This window comes from Doryrhamphus excisus, chromosome 8, assembly GCF_030265055.1.
Source record: "Doryrhamphus excisus isolate RoL2022-K1 chromosome 8, RoL_Dexc_1.0, whole genome shotgun sequence".
NCBI classification, from domain to species: Eukaryota; Metazoa; Chordata; class Actinopteri; order Syngnathiformes; family Syngnathidae; genus Doryrhamphus; species Doryrhamphus excisus.
The window spans coordinates 5,411,560-5,430,000 of NC_080473.1; the positions used below are offsets into that span (position 1 = coordinate 5,411,560).

An 18,441-nucleotide genomic window follows, 5' to 3' on the forward strand; every position below is an offset into this window, starting at 1 on the left:
ATTTTCCACTTTTCTGACCTATAATGCATGCAAATTTACCCACTGAGGGACGAATAAAGGCATGGTATCTTATAAATGTAGTTAGAATGTTGTTTTCTCGTGTTCAAATTTTTAAATATTTTAAAATATTTTGCGACATCCTCCATACTGAAGAATGAAGATTCCACACTAATCAACTGTGAGTCTTTGCAAGGTTGCAGAATCTTCTTGTCTCGATATCGCTCTAATTTGAGATGGATGACAAGCTTTGTTTTTTTGTGATGGAGCTTCACACCATCGTATTGCCTCCTCCACAAGGTGTTGGTCCACCAACGTAATGTATCCTCTCCACGCTCAAATAAGATTCAACTGCAAGAGCAGCATAAGAAATGTGCCCTCACCATATTGACAATCCGATAAAGGCCCTATTATTGCGTTCAATCTGCGGAAAATAGTAGTGGTCAAGCAGAATAACATTGCACTAATTGATAGCATTCGCACAAAGAAAAAAAGCCCAAGCTAGATCAGGAACATCATTAAACCATGAGCGAATCTATTTCTGTTTACAGGAGCTCGTATACTGTATGATTCCATTTGGTTCCATTGCTTTAATTACCAGTGGATGAAAACATGATCAAATTGGGGCAATGCTTAAGGGCTAGTTGGTGCACATTCAAAGAGAAAAGGCCGATGTATTGTAAATAGGTTACACACACACACACACACACACTGAACAATTATAGTTCTGACCTCTGGCCTGGAGTTGATCCTGTGAAATGATTGAATGGTGGCGAGAGAGACACTTCCTTCTCCTTGACCGACACCCACCCTTGCTCTTGGCTTGCACATGCAACAACTCTGATGCCGGCCTTCCTTGATTCCTGTCCATGAGGTCAGATGAATATTTGTTAGGGTTGGCATCACTCAGACTTGGAAGTTGTTCTGGCTCACTTATTCATTCCTGGATATGTGCAGGAACTATGTGCATATGCCAATACGACAACGTGCATAATTGTGAGGCAAGTGCTGATTTTTCTGCATATTTTCAAACACCAAGCTGCATTAACGAAATTAAAGCATATCTGGTGTTGTTTATTTGTGTCATGATGGATGGCGACCCACTATGCAGGTGTCAAGGTGTGTAGCTCCTCTGAGACAGTTCCTTTCCTGAGGCTAAACAACTGGTCTTCCAAAGAGATGCGGTAATCTTGACAGTAGCCACATATACATGGACCCAAATATTCCAATTGCATTCAGATTATTAGCTCAAACGGACAGAATGTAATCTTTGTGTCATGTTTCGGCTGGTACGTTGTTGCGTTGTGACCCTAGGATGCAGAGATGAGGACCCAGATACAGATAAAACTCGTTTTAATGGATAGCACAATGTAGCAAAACAACTTAGCATGTACAAACATCAATGACAATGATCCAACAATCAAAGGAGCGCGCACCTGAACTACTAAATAGGCATCACTGAAAATTGGAAACAGGTGCGGGAGATAATGCAAAGCAACAGAAAACAGAACAGAGAACACAGGAAGTGATTACAAAATAAGAGCATGAACCAGGAACTAAGGCAGGAAAGGAAAATAAGTGACGGGGGCTGACTCCCGCATCGTGACACTTTGTATGCGCCTCATTCCGAAAGAAAAGTGCCAATCTGGATGAATATATAATCGCATTCACAGAGGTGGAATATTCCTTTCCCGATTAAGGAATCTTTTACCCGCTCAAACAAAAAGTTGTCAGGGTGCGTTCTTCTTCGTGGTGTTTTTTTTAATAATTTTGTTTATTGGATACCAATGCTGTTTTTCTTCTAAACTTAATTAAGGGTTTTGAGGGTTTAGTGGCAAAGAAAGACAAAGACGCCAAACTCTTACCACTTCCACAAGGAATGAGAGGAGAACCATTTTTCACTCAATCTCAGTTATGTATGGTATGTCCGTGTCAGCCATAGCATTTCAGCTCAGTGGACGGGGCGGTCAGTCCTGCAGTGTGCCATTAATGTAGTAAGGATGTATGTCGGGCACGTTACTTTAAAAAAGTAATTAGTTACTAGTTACTTCTCCAAAAAAGTAACTGAGTTACTAACTGAGTTACTTTTTTTTTTCACAGGGACATAATGTACATTTTACCTTTGAATCAACGAGGTTAAAGTACTGTCTGTACTTCCATTTGGCAAACGCTGTTTGGACATGATTTAAACTCCCGCCCATCCAAGTTCTGTGATTGGCTGAAGACGCAATCTTAGCCAATCCTCATTGATTTTGTGCTCTAAACACCCGCCCACCCAAGTTCTCTGATTGGCTGAAGACGCAATCTTACTAAACCTGAGCCAATCCTCATTGCTTATGTGGTTATCTCCCCCCTCCCTTGTCACTCTGCAACACTCTCATTGCGCTGCAGATTAGTTATGAATTCGGTGATATATTTTTAGGCAGCTTCAGTAACGTGCAGTAACGGGTGTTGAAAATGGTAACGGCGTTATGGTGACAGTGAAAGTAATTAGTTAGATTACCCGTTACTGAAAAAGTAACGGTGTTAGTAACGCCGTTATTCCCATCACTGTGATCACATCACAGTGATACAGCGAGATAATCAAACGACAATATTGATAGGGATGATTGTAATTGGATTTAAATGATGTTTATGGGAGAAATTGATTCAGTTAACATCTGTTTCGGTCGGACCCTGTGGAACAAATTAATGACACTTCCTAAGGTTCCACTGTGTTACACTGGGCCTGACATCCTTGACACGGTTTGGACAGAAAGTGCTTGTTATCGGGTTCTCCACATTGAAGATTTGGACAGTTAATGTGTGACTAGCTCTTACAGACATGAGTAGATCACTGGCAGCACGCCACAGCGATCTCTGCAGGCAGGGATCACGCCATATCCTTGTTATCTCGATATCCGGGCCGCGTGTTTTGCAGCGATGTTGACACGTGCTGACTTTGTATTCCTTTCCAGCTCTGCTCGCACGTTTTGCATCAACACATAAGGAGAAATCTGCCGTGTTGCTACGTGCTGCAGTGCTGAGTATAAGACCCAGCTTTTTTTTTTGTCTTCCAGCATACAAAATGTAGAGAGGTGTAAGCACAGCAATAAAAGAAGTGTCCCTACACCACTTCCAATATTACCTCAACCCTGTCAAGTGCCTCCAAAAGCGCGGTGTCAGCACATTTCAGATGACCACATAAGGATCAAGACATGGAGGTTGTTTTATGGGAATGGAAGGGAAATGACTGTCCCTGAGAAACAATTAAGAAATGGTTCCCCGTACCACAATGCTCCATTGCAAATCTTCAATCTCTTATGGATGTTCCTGTTCAAAATATTTTTCATTATCGACTGCCCTCTTTCTTTTGGCCGTTTCTTAAACAGCCCAAACACCTCCAGAGAAGATAATGAGCTCTGTCAAAACACACTGCCTTGCCTTTTTTTCCGCAGCTAGAAAGAAAGTAAGCCCCCCCCCAATCCTCACACACACACACACACGCTTCGTTATAATCAACAGTGGAGTGTCCCATATTCCTGCTGCTGAGCAGGAACAGGCCCGCAGAGACAGCCAATGCTGCAGCTCATAACCTATAACTCGGAGCTCAACTCTAGAAGAAGAAGAACGTGCTTGCTTTTGAAGCTTCTCATCACTATGGTAATCAGCAACATCACAGGATGTTGTGCCAATTCCTCCAGATGCAAATATTTGCTTCATATGCAAAGTTGCCAGTTTAGAACCCTCACGTCTCTGACCACCACAATGAAAAAACACACACTATTCTGCACACCATTAAAATTGATGAATTTTAATGCAAATTTGTATTCAAAACAGCGTTGATTCAAATACAGGTCGTCAGGTTATGAACAAGTTTCCGAGACTGTGACGTAAAATGAGTTTTAGTGTAATTTAGAATTGATGCCTAGATTCGCTATTAAGTCACTCACACTTCTCTTCTGCTCTCAGTGCTCCTTGTAGCAGCACACAGAATCCATGAATGCAACTGATGCCAGTGTGGCTGTGCGAATGGTGAACCTCTCTCCTTGAAAATCTTTGCATCTAGTCCACAGTCCGGCGTGTTAACCGGACGCCTAAAGCTCTCAACTTTTAGTTCCACGGGACTGGCTGAACCAGATGGGTTACACGAGCATTCATTATGATCTGGGGTGCTCTTTCCTTCAATGGAACAGTGGAACTTCAGGTTGTGCAGGGGCGTCAAATGGCAGGTCTCTCTGAAGGCCCTCGTCTGTGTTGCAATGACAGGGATTTCCAACAGAACAAGACTGCAGTTCACATTGCTTGCGTGACAAAGGACTTTAAAAGGCACACAGAAATAAATGTTGTCGAATGCATCAAATTCATAAACAATCCAGAATTTTGTGGTCTGAAGTCGAGAAATATGGCATACGGTGAACTGGAGGGGCCTAAAAAAAAGCACCTCAGAGTAACTTATAAACACATTTGTCCAGTTAGCGTGTATTGTTCCATTGCACCGTGGCTAGGGTCCCGCTTTATTTAACTTGATGTTTATAAATTATTGGAATTTAACATGTTAACCATTAATTATCGAAAGCTTTAAGTCTCGTCCTAAAACCCAATTTTATTCTCTGGCCTATAACTCGGTGTGAGTTGTATGGTCCTGTGTCTTTTAGTTCTTTCTTTTTGTTTTGATTGGTTTTATTTTTTATACTTTTCTTGCTTTGCTTCTTGTTTTTAATCTTTTACTGATTAAAATAGTCTTTCTTCTTATTATTATTTGATCTTTTAATTCTTGATTCAATTCAATTTGTAATTTTATTTATTTTATTTTTACTTTTTATTTTACTAGTCTGTGCAGCACTTTGGAAACTCTGTTTATAAAATATGCTATATAAAAATCTAAAATAAAATAAATAAATAAAAATATTAAAAATATAAAAATATTATATTCTCATTTTAACCTATGTAAAAAAAAAAAAATAAAAAATCTATCATGATTCACCATACTACCCTTGTCTTGTTGAACGCAGCACTCAAACACCTTCATGCTGTTGCAGTGGCATAAAAGTGGACCATATTCAATCCAATGAAGGTTGTGCAACAGGTTTATATGGCATAGGATACGGGTACACGTGATCTTCTCCTTTTCATCCCCGTGAACCACACTCCTATACGCTACAGTTGGCTGCCCCGCCAAATTAAAGCACCACCGAATCGTCCAAAAATAGCGCTTGTATCAACACGGTCTATACCAGCTGCTTCACGCTGCACCCGGGGACATCATATTTCATCAATCTTTCCACCATTTATTGGCAGGATGTCTACATAAATTTGACTGACGGATGTTGAAGCCCGATGAAATATTCATTTTATATTCTCTGTCTAGTGATGGAGAAGTGGAGGGGGGGGGGGGCAGGGTTCATGTCCCCGTGGCTAACAAAAAGTTGAGGTTCATATATTATCCAGGAGATAGTGTCGATGGAATACTGAGCAGAAGGGAGCGTATTGATGTCATTGACGTATAACCCACAGTTGGCACGGAACACAGTGAGGACAAATGGCAAGAAAGTCACATTGAAGCAGAGTTATCCAAAATAAAAGTGTTTGAGCAAAACAAGCATATATATATATCTGTACGGTATACATATAACAAATGTAACAACCAGCCATTACATTTTCATACCGATCATATTTCACAATGATATTGTTAATAAAAACATTGCACTCTTAACCGCGACTTACGCGCCGGAGTGAGAAAAGGTGATAAATTAGCAAATTCCCACCCTGTTTTCCCTCAAAGTGACAGCGCCATAACTGCACTTGGATGATTCACCAAGGTTACTTTGTGCTTTGATGCTTTCTATTTAAAATATGTCAGAAAGTAAGTAAATTATGGACATCAGCCCGTGCGGCATGCCCAAGGTACAAGTGAAAACGCTGTTGCTTGTAATTATGCAGGCGGATATACATAGCAATTGGAGCGGCGGTGGCGGCGGCGTTCCATAAATCATATCTGTGTACAAAGCATGTGGCTCTAATAACACATGCTTCCGTTTTATGCATTCTGCTCCTCGACTTTCTGCAGCAGTATATGCAAAATGAAAAGGTGATTGATTGTTTAGTATATTGTGATTTATAAAGAGTGGCCACTAAGTCATAGAGTGCAAGATGAGTGTATATCATCAGGCGGGGAGGGCAAACAAAACATACCAATGGCAGGGAGTGATTGAAATTCAGCAGATTCAACGACAAGCTGCAGATTTTAATGATGAAAGGCTAATCCCAAATCAATTCTTTATTCATCAGGCGGGTCAAGAGAGTGTCAAGCGCAGCGTTTGATGGAAATACAGTGGCCCGCTAGAGCAAAAGTAGAAGGATAAGAAGTTTTTATAATGATGTATGACTTCATTAATAGACCATATCTGAACAGGCTAAAGGTTTTTTTCCCCCCCTAAACTATCACTTCCTCTTCTTTCATTGTTTTAATTCCATTATGATGATGGACAGAGATAAGCACGCTGCCCGTCCAGGAGACCGCCAACAAGCAGATCAATATTGCCATTTACCCCACAGCAGCCCAGTGACTGGACATACAACAGGAGCACCTAATCACCATTTAGTGATCGATACGCTTTCAATTAAAATGACCTTCAAAAGCACCATAAAGTTGTGAAAACCTGTTTTCATATTTTCTACAGGACAATAAGACAAATTCATCTCCTTTCTCTTTCGGCTTTTCCATTCAGGGTTCGTCTCCATCCAACCCTGTCATCTGGCTCTCTCACACCAACACCCGTAATGTCCTCCATCACTCTGACTTTTTCGCCAATGGATCTAACATGTTATGTTCCTCTGATGGATTCGTTCCTGATCCTATCAATCCTGGTCACTCCCAATGAGAACCTCAGCATACTCGTCTCTGCTACCTCCAGTTCTGCTTTCTGTCTTTTCCTCAGTGGCACTGTCCAAAACGACTGACCAAACAACATGGCTGGTCTCAGGACAAATCATAATAGGACAAATTCATCAAAAACTTAAATATGTTTGTGACCCATGCGTGGGTTTTCTCCGGGTACTCCGGTTTCCTCCCACATTCCAAAAACATGCTAGGTTAATTGGCGACTACAATTTGTCCATAGGTATGAATGTGAGTGTGAATGGTTGTTTGTCTATATGTGCCCCGTGATTGGCTGGCCACTAGTCCAGGGTGTACCCCGCCTCTCGCCCGAAGACAGCTGGGATAGGCTCCAGCAACCCCGCGACCCTCGTGATTATAAGCAGTAGAAAATGAATGAATGAATGAATGTTTGACCTTTTTGCTTAATGGCAGCCATGTTTTTCAACCAATCTTGTTCAGATTTTACACACATGCTTGTCAGACCTCAAATTTGGTGATGATTTGGCGAAACACTCGCATTGAGCAATGTGAAAATTCTGAAGTTAAAGATTTCATTTCATTAAAACTGCACATCCATGTCCTTTTATTGTGGCCAGTCACACCAGCATCATGTCATGACTTGGAAAGTGAACAAATTATCACAACAAGACTTGTGAAAAATATTTATTTTCAGGAATAGGCCCTTTGTGTACATAGAAAAGTTGTATATCTTTGAGTTCAGACGAAATTTGCCATGGCAACATGTCATTTATTATTTTGTGGCCAATCACCGCCAACCTGCAGAGGACAGGAGGAAATGCGTTACATTTACTTTCCCCAGAAAGTGAATAAGCAACATTAAAGGCAAAATGTATAAATATTTAGCCCCCAGATCTCTCGCTTTAAATAAAAGCTACATTCTATTATTACAGTGCACATTTTTCTATACATAAGTTTGCACTAATTTCTTATGAAAGCAGACTCCATATTTTTGTCTTTGGTTTAATCCTATAAATATCCTCTGACTTTTCCACCCTGCAGGGCGAATTTCACATTATTTTATTATTCACTTCAGTTTTACTAATGAGGGCCTATTTTATACTATGCCCAAAGGCATACTTGTTAGGATAGTTTCATTTCATCACTTGGTTAAATAGTAATTAGGTTTTTTTTTGTACATGTTGATGTCTATCTGACAGAATTATTATTTTTTTTTTTTTGCAAAGTGTCTTCTTAATGGTCGCAGAAGGAGTAATTTTGCTTTGAGTTATCTGTTGTGTTTGGATATGGCCGTGTCTAATGACCACAGCAAAGTTGATATCATGTTACGATATCGTCCCTGCATTATAAGCCGTTTGTGGATGTGGGATTGCACCCCGCTGCTGTTGCTTTTACCATCATCAGTTCATTCCATCCATTAATTGAACCCTTCTTTCCCCTCTGCCCCTCTGAACCCCCTCCACCTAATAATAATGCTAATAATAATGTGTGCATGCACGTACACTATGCCCATAAAGCTAACTCAACTGGAACCCTAACTTCCAATCTGATCACCCCAAGCAGAAAGTGGAATAATCTCATCAGCAGTGTTCAAAAACTTATTTTGAAAATAAAATACAACACATTTTTCGCCTAGATGTCCCCTTGGATAAAAATGTTTGGACTCCCCTACCCATTAAAAAAATAATGTATATTTTGCAGGAAAATATGTACCGTAACTTCTAGAGTAAAAACTGCTACTTTTCCCCTAAACTTTGAACTCTGCAAGTGACAGAGGTGCAGCCTAATTTCTTGTGACATATCCTTTAAGTGGACTTAAAACAAGCTTGTCAACTCACAGAATATCGCAGGAGGTAATTACTGTTACAGTTTAACTGACGGTGTCATCTTACAAAGAATGCTAAAATCATCACAGAGCTTCTTAAGACTCAAAAGTTAGCTAAGAAATGTACAAGGCAAGTGCCAATATGAATTAAAAATGAAAAACAAACAATGAAAAATTCTCATGTGCGACTTTTTCATTTTAAATGGGACCTATTATGCTTTGTCCACTTTTTTTTTTACCTCCAAATGTAGTTAGAATATTACATTCTAATTTTAAACTATGTCAAAGTTTCAGACAATGAGGTTTGTCCATTTGGAAGTGGACCCTGAAAAAAGTTTGGGCGGATTTCCTTATATGGTTCATGTGACCAATCACAGTGAAGTGGGTGTGTCTGGAGGCGGGCCGTGAGGGCAGTAAATTAATAATAATAATAATAATACATTTTATTTGTATAGCGCTTTTCAGAGTACTCAAAGACGCTTTACAGTGAAGAAAAAAGAAATAAAAAAATAGAGTTGAGTAAAAAACAGAGTAAAAGATGCATTAAAATACAACATCCATACATTCATTCAGAGCTAAAAAGAAGGCTAAAAACAAGTCTAAAAGCGGGGCGGGCAGACCGTTTTGGCAGGAAGCACAAATGAAAGGAAATATAGCTGGAATAGATGTAGAATCTGGAAAATCTAAAAGGTTTTCTGTGCAGGTTATTGTGTGTAGCTGCTCTATAGGAGACCACAACTCAATTCAAAGGGTCTAAAAATGAGCATAATAGGTCCCCTTTAAACTCATATTGGTACTCGTCTTTAAATTTAAGTTGTTGTGAAATGATTTCAGCCTTCTATCTGGGATGACACCGCTTAAACACCAATGCATCATATATTCATGTTATTCATGAACTCGATTACCTATAATAATAACAATATATTATAATTGACATTGCCGCTATAAATAATGGCCCATGTGGAACCACATTCATATAATATTTAATAAGGAGAGCCATTAAGAGGGTCCGCTGTGGACCACATTTATTAGAAGTACTGAGATGGACCACTGACAGCCCAGATCTTAATGAGTGACTTGGCGGCAACTGTGGGTAATTGTCACTTTATCAGCAACATGCCCGCCGTGTTGTCCATGTCATTAGCTAGGCATCCTCTCACAGTGGGGAGGCATCATTATCATCATCCTCTACCTTTATTCCCATTCATTATACATCTCCGATAAGAGGCGGGAATACGGGACTATCTCTGCAAGTTGAATGTGCTTTGAATTTCCCGTGTGTATCTACAGCACACAGAGATAGACCTGATATATACACAAGTGTTACAATTTAGTCCATTGGTTTGGATGAATTAATGATGCTCCGTTCCTCCCTGAGCGGGGCTGCTAATACAGCAGTGAACAAGTTAAAAGCGGCCTTACAGAGGTATTTTTAAAGCCGTTCGCTCTCTCTCGCTCGAGCTTCTACTCCCCCGTTGCACTGCATGCTCCGTAGCGGAGCGGCAAGAAGGAAGCAACCCCCTTTTGCTTTCCACTGTGAAGGCACGCTGGAAAGTTTTGCTCCAACAACAAGACCTCCCCAAGGAGCTTTCTCCAGGGAGGGAGGAGAAGGGAGGAACACTGTCGTGTTACCTGAAATGGTCGCAGAGCCCCAAGCAAACATCTTACAGCAAAGCAACAGCAGCACTAACCAATGACACATGAATAAAAAGAGAAATGTAAATGTGTGGGAGCATGCATATGCACGTGCTTACCCACGCATGGCCACACAAACATAAATGCTCAAGCCCAGGGATAAAGGTATTTTGCAAACACAACAAAAAAATAACAAAAAGTGAGTATATATAAAGTGTAATATCAAAATATATTGAAAATAGGGGAAAAGAGGCATAACCTGACCAGAAAATTAAGTTGTAATATTAGGGGGAAAATTGGGAATTTTTTATACAACATAAAAAGAAAAAGAGTATATAATATTACAAGTGAAAAATTGTAGTACAACTTTTTACAAGAAGTACCAGAACTCCACAGAAATAACGTTGTAATTACGAGTAATCTTTACATTAACAACAAAAAAAGTGCAATGTTAGAAAAATAAAGTTGTAACTTTAAAACAAAAATATTCTAATATTGCAATAATGCAGATTTTAATTACTTTTAGAAGACTATTCGGATAATACATTCATGCATGGGCAGATGACTGTTGAGTATATTGTCAAGTATACAGCAGGTTCCAAAGACTGGTTACAGGTCTTGGCACAGTACTAACTCCAAAACATAATATTATTATTATTTGAAAAAAGCTCATTTAAATATCGTAACTTTCATGTGGACACTACAGGTGGAGAATTTTAATTACCTGCGGTCAACAGTTCAGAACAATGGAGAATTTGAAAAGGAGGTGAAGAAACGTGTGCAGGCGAGATAGAACAGGGCAGAAAAGTGTCAGGCGTGATGTGTTATAGAAGAGTTTCAGCTAAAATGAAAGAAAAGGTATAAAAAAACTGTGGTGAGACCAACCATGTTGTTTGGTCTAGAGACAGTGCCACTGAGGAAAAGACAGAAAGCAGAACTGGAGGTAGCAGAGATGAGGATACTGAGGTTCCCATTGGGAGTGACCGGGATGGATAGGATCAGGAAGGAGTACATCAGAGGGACATTACATGTTAGAGGCCTAGGAGATAAAGTCAGAGAGGCCAGACTGAGATGGTTGGGACATGTCCAGAAGAGAGATAGTGAATATATTGGTAGAAGGATGCTGCCAGGTAGGAGGCGTAGAGGAAGACCAAAGAGCAGGTTTATGGATATAGTGAAGGAGGACATGAGGGTAGTTGGTGCGAGAGAGACAGATGCGAAAGACTGGAGATTGATTTGCTGTGGCGACCCCTGAAGGGAAAAAACAAGATAAAGAAGATGTGGACACTACTCTGGTTTTGTATCATGTTTGGAGTATTTGCACATGACTGCATATTTGCTCCAAAGTACGACCAAAGTACAGCTGCATTTTGTCTGCACCTTAAGAAAGACTTAATCAACCCCACCTTGACAAATTAAGTACAAATGAAACCACCTGATCGTGCACAAACACATCTCTAAATGAGATGAGAACGTCAATCGGACTCATTAAGAACTCCCTCTGTGTGTTGCGGAAGTGAGAGAGAAAGAGTGTGGTTCTCTCTTCGTCATACCTCTCTACCTGGCATAAATCATCTTTATCCAATTATGTATAAAGTCTGCAGCCTAGATTATAAGATCTTTTTTCTGTGGGTAAAATTCATTCTTAAAGACGTATCGCACAATGAATGGGAGCGAGATTTCATTTGAGCATCACCAGGGCATATCCTTTTAATTAATGGGGCTTGCTTGAGTAAGAGATTGGTGCAGCTATTTAAAATGTTAAATGGTTTTTCTGATTTTTTTTTCCCCCCACTCTCTCATTTTGCACACTCGCAGCACCGCTGACATGCACACTCATTATCTTTGTGTGTGTGTGTGTGTGTGTGCTGTCATTCAGTGTGACGTGTGATTAATTCGGCCTGTGCTGAAAGCAGGGATTGAAGTGTGAATGTAATATGTGGGCACGGCCGAGACGGGACTGAAGTGTGATGATAAACTGATGCCTAATGTCATCTGCTGTATAATCTGTCATATGTCCATATTTGAACTTTGTGGCGACGCCAAATTGCAGGCCACAACATTAGGTACACCTGTCCAGTCTCATGAGACCCAGGCCAAGCTGCCTTAGCAACAATAATAATGCACAGTGTTTGACTGGTTGAATTTTCCATTAGAGCGTACATGTCTGCAAAATGGTTGTAATACTTTTTGTTCAGATGTGCCCCATGTCAATCTTTTTTTTTTGTAAATAAAGACAGCAAGGACGCAAATTCATTGAAAAAAACAAAATAAACCAAAAAGGAGATACTGTGTATATTTAGGATGAATAATTTCCCATCCTTCACATAGAAACTCATAAAGTCAACGGAAAGGCGCAATGAAGCCTTCCTGGCAGCTTTACTCCTTTTGCCAAATTTATAGGTACACCCAGATAACGCCATGGCAGTATAACAACAACATCCCTGCAATAAATTAACCTTTTATTGGAACACTCAGGGCCTGTGTAATCTGTTTTGGGAGGTGTTGATTTATGACATTGGTCATTTTAGGGTCTTTGGTTCCTCTGATTAATGCCAGATGTGCTCAGGTATTTGTTTTTACCTATTTTAGGGACAAAAACCCCCATCCATCCATCTGCTCTCCACCTGAGCCTGGAGCACCTGGAGAAGAAAAACACCCATGTACGGATGCTGTTCCTGGACTTCAGCTCAGCATTCAACACGATCATCCCCCAGGACCTGGTACGCAAGTTGGAGCCACTGGGCCTCAAGACCTCCCTGTGCAACTGGCTGCTTGACTTCCTCACAGATAGAACCCAGTATGTCAGAGTGGGCGACAACACATCCAGTGTCATCTCCCTGAACACCGGCTCACCCCAGGGATGTGTTCTGAGCCCCCTGTTGTTTACCCTAATGACCCATGACTGTCGCCCCAAGTACAGCAGCAACCATATCCTGAAGTACGCGGACGACACAACAGTTGTGGGCCTCATTCAGGACAACAACGAACTGGCTTACAGGGAGGAAGTGCGACACCTTGTGGATTGGTGCAAGGCGAACAACCTGATCCTGAATGTTGACAAAACAAAGGAGATCATCGTCGACTTCAGGAGATCCAGACCCAGCCACACTCCACTCAGCATCAACGACACAGCCGTAGAAGTTGTGAACACAACCAAGTACTTGGGGGTGCATATCACAGACAACCTCGGCTGGTCACTCCACACCTCCGCTCTGGCGAGGAAGGCACAGCAGCGACTGCACTTCCTGCGGCGGATGAAAAGAGCCTCCCTCTCCCCTCCTATCCTTACCACCTTCTACAGAGGGACCATCGAGAGCCTGCTGACCAACTGCATCTCCGTCTGGTCTGGGAGCTGCAAGGCCTCGGACTGGACGTTACTGCAGAGAGTGGTGAGGACAGCGGAGAAGATCATCGGGACCCAACTCCCCCCCATTAAGGACATAGCAAACAGCCGGTGTGTATCTAGAGCCCATCGGATCTGCTCTGACCCCACACACCCCCAGCATGGACTGTTCTCTCGCCTGGCATCGGGGAGAAGGTTCTGCAGCATCCGCTGTAGGACGACCAGGTTCAGAGACAGCTACTTCCCCCTGGCCATCAGACTGCTGAATGCCAAATAAGCCCCTCTACCTTACTTACATTATTATTATTTATTTAATTATTTAAATTATTTGGGCAATTTACTGTTCACGCTGCACTTTACATTATGTTGTTCATATTTGGTGTCTATTATATCTATTTATTCTCCACATTATTATTATTATTATTATTATTTATTATTACTTATCTTCTTTTGTGTCTGTTATTATATGGGAGCCAGGCAACGACATTTCGTTGGCAATTTCACTACTGTGTTTTTGTGCAATGACAATAAAGGGAGTCTATCTGTCTATCTATCTCCTTCTGCTCGTCTGAGGTTGGGTTGCAGGGTTGCCTAAGCAGGGAAGCCCAGACTTCCCTCTCCCCAGCTACTTTATCCAACTTTATCCGAGGCATTCCCAGGAAAGTTGAGAGATATTGTCTCTACAACGTGTCCTGGATGCATACTGACCAAATGCCTCATCTGGTTCCTCTCAATGAGGAGGAGCGACTGTTCTACTCAAGAGTTTCTCATCTCTATGGGAGAGTCCAGTCACCCAACGGAGACAAGTCATTCTGGCTGCTTGTACACGAAATCTTGTCCTTTCGGTGACTACCCAAAGCTCATCACCAAGGGTAGAAACGCAGATGGACAGGTGAATTGAGATTTCTGCTTTTTGGCTCAGCTCCCTCTTCACAACAATGGACCAATGCTGAGCCCGCCGCAACAATCTGGCTGTCCACCACACGTTCCATCTGACCCAGAAATGACACTCCACCCTTTTCCAGGTGAGAATCATTGACTTGAATTTGGGGGTGCTGATTCTCATCCCAGTCGAGCATGGACTTGGACTTTCACTTGCTCTTCTACCTTCAAGTAGAAGTAGATTCGACCTCGGAGTAGAACCTGGAGCAGCCAGATGAGGTGGCTTGGGCATTGGATATCTTGTCAGGATGCCTCCAGCCGACTGATAGGACGCCTCAGGGAAGATCCAGGACATCAAGAAGACTCTGTCCGACGGGACGGAACCAACAAGGGAGAGGGAAGAGGGGAAGCCTGTGCTTCTCGCACTAGGTTTCGGCCCCCATGACCCAACCTTGTCTAGGGGCGATGTGAGGAAGATGGCAGATTTTTCTCCCATTTGGTGTTCATGAATACCCATTACTGTTATACATTAAAATCATTAAAAAGTGATGTTTGCCTTTAGCCATGATTGCATCATTACAAAAGGCGCTCTTATAAGCGCGAGTCCATCAGCCATCCTGCACTGAAAAAAATCATACTTTGGATCAACTTTAAAAAAATTAATGTATTTTGTTACACCTAAATTTATTAGTTTTTCTCAAATTAAATTCATGATGTGGTTGAAACCATAAATTTAGATTTTTCAAATTCTTAAGACAAAGAAAAAAACTGCATTCATACAAAGTAAAGATATAATTAATAACAAAGACTGTAAACAATGTTTATCCTTTGTTACAACTTAATTTTTCATTTTGGAAAAAACTGATTTTTACTATTACGTATAAGTATAGATTTTACTTTGTTATAAACTAATTGAATTGCTGTAATTGTAATGCATTTTTTTTTAGTTTTCTCAAATTAAATTTCTGTACAAAGTATAATTTTAATTATACCTTCATGTTTGAAGGTCAAAAATGTATTTCCAGTAAATCAAAATTTATGATTTCAACCACATCATAACTTTAATTTGAGAAAAACTAATACATTTACGTGCAACAAATTAGTCATTTTTTAAGTTGATCCAAAGTATCATATTTTCCCAGTGTATATATATATATATATATATATATATATATATATATATATATATATATATATATATATATATATATATATATATACACACACACACACGTACACACACGCATATTTAGTCCAAAGCCAAAGTGTTACTTAATGTAGGTCAATATTTGTTTTTTTTTTAATTGCCTTTTTACAACTTAAAATTTCACCAAACAAAAACTAAATTCCCTATGAGTGTCAACCAATGTGGCAAAGTGTTTCAGGAAGGAGTATTTTAGAACGGACCCACAGGAATTGGCCTTACAGTGAACCCTGAACATTACGATCTGCAATGATAGCTTCATAAAAAAACAGCAACATCTAGAGTGTAAAGCCATTTCCATAGCGGTGTCTCATATAGAAACCAAATGCTAAAATGACCATTAATGTGATTTAAACGTGGCAAACAAAAAAACAACCGTAGAGAGAATGAGACACGGGCACACCGCATGTAGTTTACCCTCACGACCCATTCCCAGCGTGCACCACATTGCCCACTCTGCACCTCCTCACCCCTCCCTCAAAGCCAATGGTCCCTTGGGCTACCATTTGTGAAATCATCTTTGCCCTCACAGCTCTGCTCAGCTGTCACATCGCATCTCCCACACGCAGACAGTCAACGATAACAGTGTTAGGGCCCCCCCCCCCATATTCTGCACAGCCAATCTCTGCCTCCCATTGTGCACACATGCAACCTCATTCCACTCTTTGCATATTGTACCATGAACTATGACTTCAACAATGACACATCTCCCTGACGGTTGCCAGCTTCTATGTTTTTAGTATTACAGTATATTCTGCACAGGTCGTAAATATTGCACATTATCACTTACTCTTTATATTTCTGCAAAAATCTTACTATACCCTATTTTCTGAACTATAAGTCGCTCCGGAGTATAAGTCGCAAAAGGCCAAAATGCATTATTAGGACCCGTTTGTGTTACAAAGTCTTAGGTGTGAATCGGGAGCAAGTTTGTTAAATTTAGTGTTATCATTCTCACACATATTGGGTCAGTGGAAGTTAAATGGGGCGGCACGGCGGTCAAGTGGTTATCGCGCAGACCTCACAGCTAGGAGACCAGGGTTCAATTCCTCCCTCGGCCATCTCTGTGTGGAGTTTGCATGTTCTCCCCGTGCATGCGTGGGTTTCCTCCCACATTCCAAAAACATGCTAGGTTAATTGGCGACTCCAAATTGTCCATAGGTATGAATGTGAGTGTGAATGGTTGTTTGTCTATATGTGCCCTGTGATTGACTGGCCACCAGTCCAGGGTGTACCCTGCCTCTCGCCCGGAGACAGCTGGGATAGGCTCCAGCACCCCCGCGACCCTTGTGAGGAAAAGCGGTAGAAAATGAATGAATGAATGGAAGTTAAATGGTTGACGGTTGAAGGAACTTTCGTAGGATCTGAAAAAAAGAATTGTTGCTCTTCATGAAGATATTGGGCCAAGACCATACTCCTCTTTAACAGGACAGATTCCACTCAGAACAGGCCTCCTCAGCTGATCATATCGGCCATCTATAATACCCTCCCGGCGTTCACTACGGCCAGGATAAGTACATTTCATATACTGTATGTTTCGACATTAGTGTCATTCAGCCTAAATGTGAAATCCCATTTCACTAGTGAGTCATAAATAATTTTCTATCCAATTTTGCAGACAAAAAGCATAAAGCAAAGAGAAGCTCTGAAACATTTAATCATAAACCTTGGGGATCTGTCTTTTAATGGAAGGTAAAATTTAGGGCAGCAAAAGAGAAGAATGAGCCTAGCTAGGGGAAAGAAGAGTGTTTCATAAAAGCTGGCCAAATGCATTGTGAGTGCAGTGCAGGGACAAGAGGCCTGGTGGGATAAGACAAAGTGGAAGATGACGGATAGCGGGGATGGAAAGAAGAACAATAGATAAGACAAGGAGGAAAAAATATTGAGCCTAGAAACTTTAAAAACTCTCCACTTTGTCCGATTGGCGCACCAATTTCACGAGGACTTTATCTGACAAGCAAATCTCCAGGTGAGAAACAGAAGAAGAATGCCTTTTGGCGGTAGAAATCCCCCCATTATAGCAGCACAGCGACAACACAAGATGACAGTGGGATGGAGAGACTTCAAACACAAGCTGAGGGCTGGAGTCTGTCAAATCAATAACACCTCAGTGTGCATCTCTGCCATCTCCACTCCAATGAGCGTGTGCATGAAAGACCTTTTGCAGACAGCACAAGAAACTTTAGCCAAAGTTATGTGAGCAGAGATGACACACACACACACCTGGACACACACATCAGTAAGTAGCGGCACCTGAGATCCAATATAAGTTCTGCTTTTACAGAAATAATAATGCTCAGTTTGAGTGACACTGGATTACTAGCCAGGATAGTTATTATTGTTTGCATTGGAGAACTGCAGTGCATCATACTGACAAATAAACAGTTATTATTACCTCCATGCGAGGGTGAGCGGCATCATTATTATGGCTGTTGCTCTGTGGGACAATAGACATTTCAAAACACCTGCATTGTCCATCCATCCATCCATCCATCCATTTTCAACCGCTTATCTTCACGAGGGTCGCAGGTATGGCGGAGCCTATGCCGGCTGACTTCGGGCCAGAGGCGGGGTACACCCTGGACTGGTCGCACCTACATTTTTTTGACTAAATGAAATTACATTTTAAAAAAGTTAGTTTGTCCAGTCATATATTTATTTATTTTGTATTTTTCTTAAAATGAATGTTAAAATCTGGTCTTGTCTCAGTT

General features: G+C 41.0%; 1 long non-coding RNA gene across 2 annotated transcripts in view; it reads right to left on the minus strand.

The window, feature by feature from the left end:
- Positions 1–755: 755 nt before the first annotated feature.
- Positions 756–18,441, minus strand: part of LOC131135058 (uncharacterized) — a 31,958-nt gene continuing 14,272 nt past the window's right edge. Inside the window, exon 6 of one of the 2 annotated variants that reach the window (XR_009131525.1) lies at positions 756–860. This is a non-coding gene — a long non-coding RNA (uncharacterized LOC131135058). Of the gene's footprint in view, positions 861–7,513; positions 7,637–18,441 lie in introns of those variants that run through there. The other variant, XR_009131523.1, reaches the window with a different exon arrangement.